At 35.0% G+C, this 6,852-nt stretch overlaps 1 long non-coding RNA gene and 1 pseudogene across 1 annotated transcript; both read left to right on the forward strand.

Annotated features, from left to right (window-relative positions):
• Positions 1-865: 865 nt before the first annotated feature.
• LOC120192849 lies at positions 866-2,569 on the forward strand (annotated as a pseudogene).
• Positions 2,570-2,858: 289 nt separating this feature from the next.
• On the forward strand, positions 2,859-4,564 carry LOC120192837. The gene is made up of 3 exons (XR_005522805.1): positions 2,859-3,046; positions 3,204-3,275; positions 4,473-4,564. It is a non-coding gene; the product is annotated as an uncharacterized LOC120192837 (long non-coding RNA).
• Positions 4,565-6,852: the final 2,288 nt, after the last annotated feature.

A 6,852-nucleotide genomic window follows, 5' to 3' on the forward strand; every position in this document is an offset into this window, starting at 1 on the left:
TTTTCGAGACAACAGATGAAGCTGACGCCATGGTGGCACATGGGGTGCGTGTTGTGGCTCTAGTGGTCAGACGACAACCAGATTTCCCTAAAATACGAATCGAGCTATTCTAAACCTTGTGTCATGGTTAGTATACAAGGGAGTATGACGGAGATGACCCTTTTTAAAGCATAAAGACTTCATTCTTTTCAAAAACTTACATGTCGACGATGAAGTTAGAATCGGGACCATCAATAGAAATAGAATTATGAGAGGAATCCATTGACATCAGCTTTATCAATTACCGATGGCTCATTGATGATGAAACGACAAAAATAACGAGGCACTACAGAAAAATGGGTTAATAGCGACATTTGTAGCGACATTTCTAGAACAAACGCCGGTAAAGACTCGTATTATAGCGACGTTTTAATAAAAACGCCGCTAAAGACTAATTTAGTGGCGTTTTTGTACAAACGCCGCTATAGTACGAGTCTTTACCGGCGTTTTTTATACAAACGCCGCTATAAACTCATTCTATAGCGGCGTTTTTACAGAAACGCCGCTAAATAATTTACTTTAGTGGCGTTTTTATACAAACGCTGCGAAAGACTGTAATTTAGTGGCGTTTTTAGAACAAACGCCGCTATAGACTCGTGATTTAGTGGCATTTTTATACAAACACCGCTATAGTACGAGTCTTTAGCGGCGTGTTTTATACAAACGCCGCTAAATACTCGTACTATAGTGGCGTTTTTATATAAATGCCTCAAAATAATGTACTTTAGTGGCGTTTTAAGCATAAACGCCGCCAGATACTCGTACATTTTAAAATTAATTTTAAAATTAATATTGACCAGTAGACTCAGATCTTCCCCTTTTTTTCCTTTCCCGATTCCAAGTAAAATGCAAATGTCTCCGTTCCTATCAGAAAACGGCGTCGAAGGAGACGACGAAAGAGAAGAAGAAGACAAAGACGTGGACGACGATGAAGAAGAAGAGGGTGATGAAGAAGAGCCGAGGCTTAAGTATCAAAGAATGGGAGGTAGCATCCCGTCCTTGCTTTCCGGTGATTCCGCCTCGTGTATCGTCGTCTCCGAACGCATGATCGCACTCGGAACGCACAACATAACCGTTCATATCCTCGACGTTTTGGGAAATCAGGTGAATTTTCCTTTCATTTCGAATCTTAATTTACCATTTTATTTTGGTATTTCGCATTTCAGTACATTTCCTTTTAATTCACATTTTCAATGAATAATTACATATTTTAGCCAAAAATGTACACAATTTTGGATAAGTTAGTTAAGTTAATCTTTTAGGTTTGTTTTGTAATTGATTGTATTTTGTAATTCTTAAGATTTTTATTTGGTTGATTTTAGGTTAAGGAATTTGCTGCTCATTCACTGCAGTGAATGACCTTAGTTTTGATATAGAAGGCGAATATATTGGAAGCTGTTCTGATGATGGTTCTGTTATACTGCATAGTCTTTTCACTGACGAGAAATTGAAATTTGAGTATCATCGTCCTATGAAGGCCATTGCACTTGATCCTGATTATGCAAGAAAATCATCTAGGAGATTTGTAACTGGTGGCTTAGCTGGCCACTTATATCTTAATACCAAAAAGTGGCTTGGCTATAAGGATCAGGTTTGTGGCGCTCGACTGTTTAGTATATTTGAGAAACTATATTTTTATGAATTCTGAATGTTGTGTATTTAAATGTGTTTTTAGGTTTTGCACTCAGGTGAAGGTCCAATCCATACAGTGAAATGGAGAACGAGTCTCATTGCTTGGGCTAATGATATGGGAGTAAAAGTTTATGATGCTGCAAATGATCAACGGATTACATTTATAGAAAGACCAAGAGGGAGTCCTCATCCTGAAATCTTGCTCCCACATTTAGTGTGGCAGGTTAGTCAAAAGATTAAAATGGAAAATATCTGCAGTTGTTTCAAACTTTCTTATGTTGTCTAAACTCTAAACAGCTGCAATGTTATATGTTGTTATTCATTTTCTGGAGTTCACTTATCCTACTAATCCTAGGCCCTAGTCTTTATGAAGCATAGGTTGTTTGATCATTTATACTGTTGCTTGTTGTCTGAACCTATTCAGGATGATGCCTTATTGGTGATTGGCTGGGGAACCTATGTGAAAATTGCATCAATAAGATCAAATCTGAACAAGGGCGCCAATGGAACTTATAAGCATGTTTTAATGTCTAACATGAACCAAGTAAATATTGTGGCATCATTTCAGACTAGCTTTTACATATCAGGAATTGCTTCTTTTGGTGATTCTTTGGTTGTTCTAGCCTATATTCTTGGTGAAGAAGATGGATAAAAGGAATTTAGTTGCACAATACCTTCAAGACAGGTATGCGTCCTTTACAGTTTTGAAAAAGCTAAGTTCCTTGTCATGGTGTACACCCCCTATTTTGAGGCTTTTTGTGCTATCATTAGTGCATTATATGTTTCTGTTCCTGCAAGTTTACCAATTTATCTTTATGGTGTGACTCCATTCTTGACAGAAGCCACGACAATGGTTACTGTAACTACTCTACATTGTTGCTCTGCTTTGAACTTTTAGGTTGTACTTATGATTGTGTTATTCATATGAGGCCAGTCTTGTAAATTCCGAAACTGATTTTTTTTCCTTCCAAAATTTTACTACTTGGGTTGACACATTTATCTATGTTAGATGCATTGGAAAATTCAATCAAAATTAAAGTGATAAAAAATCGCTCTTTCTATTTAATAAAATTGTTGGGGAATAAGAGCAAAAGGTAATTGAAAAAGAAATTTTCATTTATTTACTTTATTAACAATGAATTTTAATACCAGAAATACTATATGTATGGTGCAGGTTGTCCCCGTTGATGATTGTAGATTGTAAACAAGCAGTTAATTTGTTGCTCCAAAATCGGGACTTAATTACACCATCTGAAGTTGTTTCACAGCTTCTGAATACTAGAAAAAAGTGTGATACGACAGCCTTTTCTTAGGAACATACCCAACAGTGCACGCAAAGCTTGTTGATTTTCAAAAAGAACTTGTAAACTTGCAGGTCCTGAAATAATTAACCTTCTATTTTCCTTATGAAGTTAACTTCTTTGTATGGTACTAACACAGTTCTAGAGTTTATGCTTGTGAGTTGTTTGACTGATTTGTAATCTTTTGTATTCATCTAAGATGGTGTTATTTAATCAGTTTATTGAATGTAGGTTGTGGAGAATAATCCCAAATACTGGGAAGTTATGTCATCAACACTTGCTGTGGGTTGGCTAGATATCGTGGTATGTGTCTGACAGACTAATGTGGTTTTATAGCTTAATAAAATTATGAAAGCATGTTAGGTTCTTTTTTTAGTTGAATTTTATGATTGGATGCAGTTTTATATTTTCACATGCAAGTTAAAATGTTGAGCTTGCATGGATCTTATCAATTAGATCAACTCATCAATTGCGAGGTTGGTAAGAGATTAATTATTATGCATTGCATCCAAAAGATGTAGCTCTATTTACCTTTAGTTTCATTGAAACATTTTAATAGTTAAGAGGTTTGTGCAAGTCTTTGTTCAGTTATTTGACTAAAATGTGTTTTAACTTGGAAACGATTGTTGTTATTATGCTAGTTCTGTTTTTGGTTGTTTCAACTAAGTAGTTCCATATATTCTTTGCATTTCCATCCGTCAAGCTTTTCACCTATTCACTTTTATGAAGGTGTTCTGGTTTCAGTGTGCTCACCAGTAGACTCATCAGGGTTTGAGAAGTATGTTACAAATAATGTTGGGTAATGCTAATAGTCTCTACTCTGCAACATGCCATTGGATAGAATTGTATATTTCTCACTTGTTATACATCAGGCCATTCACAGTGGTATGTACTTTCCTTGTATTACATATCTCGTTTATTTATTTTCTTCTGTTAGGGGTTAGAAAGCATGTACAGTTTGGCACAGAAAAGCATTCAATTGAAACCAATGGCCTCTGCACATAAGTTGATGGGGCTTATAATTAAAATTCTTGGGGAAAATACTGAGGTGACAAATGGGGATAAAATATTAATTTACAATCTCCGTTAAATTCTCTTTTTGCTTCCTTATCTTTAAGTTAGATTGTGCTTTTGTCTGTTCTCAGGTTATTTTAGCAGAATGCTTGAAAGGATTTGGTCCTTGGTAAGCTGTCATATTTCCATCTTTATATCTTTCTGTTTGTTAGGAATGCAGTTTTGGAGCCTTTTTCTGGGTGCTATTGATTTAAAATATGTTTGGTCCGATAAGCTGTTAGAAGTTATCATGAAATTCAAGCTTGGATGTTTCTGGACAATTATTAAGATCTATCTCTATATTTTGCTTATCATCATGAAGGTTGCCCATGCCATAGAGTTGTTGACTGCTGGGACTGACCATGCAGAAATGTGTTGTTAACTTTTTTAACGTAAGATATAATGGATTTTCATATAAACTGATGATTTATTTGGATATGAAACTAGAGATCGGGTTTGCATTGCCATGGATGGGGCCTTTTCAAGTGGCATGCCAATTGGAGTAAGACCTCATGAAGCAAAATATCTGTGCAAGAAATGACAGGATGATACTAGCTTTGCATCATTGTTTTCCCATATAAACTGGATTTATCTCTTTGAATTTAAGCGCCTCATTGTGACGAAGAGTTTTGAAGAATGTGTAAGATTAGAAACAAAATATCTTAGATATTATTGTTTATTATAGTTAATAATGTTGAACTACATTATATTTTACGTTAATGTAAACTTTGATTTATTATTATGGATTTCATTTTTCTTGTTATGGATTTTAAGTTTGTTGTTATGGATGTCAAGTTTATTGGAAAATGCTACAGGTTAAATTTAGGTAATAAAAGAGTATAAAACAACATTTGAAAAATTAGTTTTAATTTGCAAAATCAATTTCTTTTAGCTATAGAGAGGTAATTAGCGGCATTTGTATCTTAAAACGCCACTATAGATATGACATTTTGCGGCGTTTTTAAAAACGCCGCTATATACCAGATCTTTTGCGGTGTTTGTGGGAAAAACGCCGCTAAATCTCAACACCTATTGCGGCGTTTGTTGGGAAAACGCCGCTAAATCTCAACACCTATTGTGGCGTTTGTTGGAGAAATGCCGCCAAATATCAACACCTATTGCGGCGTTTGTTGGAAAAACGCCGCTATATATCGTTACCTATTGCGGCGTTTTTTGTTACCAAACGCCGCGAACTTTAGCGACGCTATTTGCAGCGGCGCTTTTTGCGGCGTTTGTCATAGCGCCGCAGGTGTTTTTTGCGGCGCTTAAAAACGCCGCTATAGGTATAAAAAAAATGTCGTAAATGTACAGTTTTGCTGTAGTGAGGGATGTTAATGGTCTTCGACGGATCTTCGTGACAACTTCCATGTTGATTAATGTTGGTTCATGGCAAGGGGATGATACGATTTTGATCGTAAGTCGACGAGGAACACACTGATAGTGGCGATGTACACCATGAAGTATTGGATGACGGTTGATCGATGATAGGTAACGAGAAATGTTAGTGCTTTTTGATGCAATTAAAGAATATTTATTTGAGTATTTTTAAAGGTAGCTAAGGTTGGTTAAAAAATAAGGATTGGACCCTTATCAGCAATAGTGTCCTAGCCTAGTGGTGGGGGCATGGCTCCCTTACCCTAAGGTCTTAGGGTCAAATTTCTTAAGCCTCAACTTACTCATTTTTTCTTTGTTGAGATGAGATGGGCAAATTCATGGTTGGGTCCATGAATTGCCTGAATACTTGGAAACTAACCTAATATTTTAGAATTCTTGCAATTTGGTCCCCAAAATATAATTAATTAATAATTCAAATTAAAGCTAAAACTTAGGGGTTGTGATAGTTACAACACCTATCCAAAAAAGAGATATACGAGAAAAGCTATTTCACTCTTTATTTTTATTTTTCTCTTATACATAAGTATTTGAGCTCATTGCATATCTTTCAATTATTTCTCTGGTGAACTTAATTCTTGTAAACACCTACCTTGTGAGGTTTTATTGTTTACATCTTTTATCTTTTTGTAAAAGGGAAATGATTCTAGTTTAGCCTTTAAATAACTAGGGAATTGTAAAAGTTACGTTTAAGCCTAGAAAAAAAAACAAATTAGTGAATTTGTAGAATTCCTTAGTGTGAGCTAAGGTAGTAAATGTAGATTTTATTGAGGAAGTTAAACCACTCCAAAATTTTATGCCTTATTGTCAATCTTTTTACTTCCACAACTAAATTTTTCAAAAGGCCAAATGCACTCCCTTTTGACATTTTTTTTTGGTTTATCAACACAAACTTGCATACTAACCTAGACACAAATAACAATACCTCATTCAAGAAAAAACATTTGTGTCTTTTATACAACTAATTTCATGAAAAGTAAGAGCTCTATGAATTAAAATGTTTTACAAAACAAAATAAAAATAAGGTAGGCTTCGCTTCCATAACACCTCACATGATTCAAAATAGAATACCTTTAAACACATATAAATATACATACATGGATACGACAGACCCAACAAAAATTTATAAGTGTACTATGAAGATAGGACATTGAAAGAGTGAACTATTATGCCCAATAATGAACAATTGTTCCAAATAATCCATATAATAAAAAAAAATTAGTAAGCAATTAAAATGGATGCCTTGCAAAAACTTCTCGCATTAATTTCAAATTGCCCAAATTACATAACTTTCTATGATCATAATAAGTATGATTAAGTTCTCCCGTGCGAGTCACTCTAATCCTTTGAGTCTCCCGTGTGATACACCTGAAATAATTATGATTAGGGGCTCTTGTACAAGACACTCTAATCCTTCGGGGCTTCCATGCGAGAC

Source organism: Hibiscus syriacus, unplaced genomic scaffold (genome assembly GCF_006381635.1).
Source record: "Hibiscus syriacus cultivar Baekdansim isolate YM2019G1 unplaced genomic scaffold, ASM638163v2 tig00116982_pilon, whole genome shotgun sequence".
NCBI lineage: Eukaryota > Viridiplantae > Streptophyta > Magnoliopsida > Malvales > Malvaceae > Hibiscus > Hibiscus syriacus.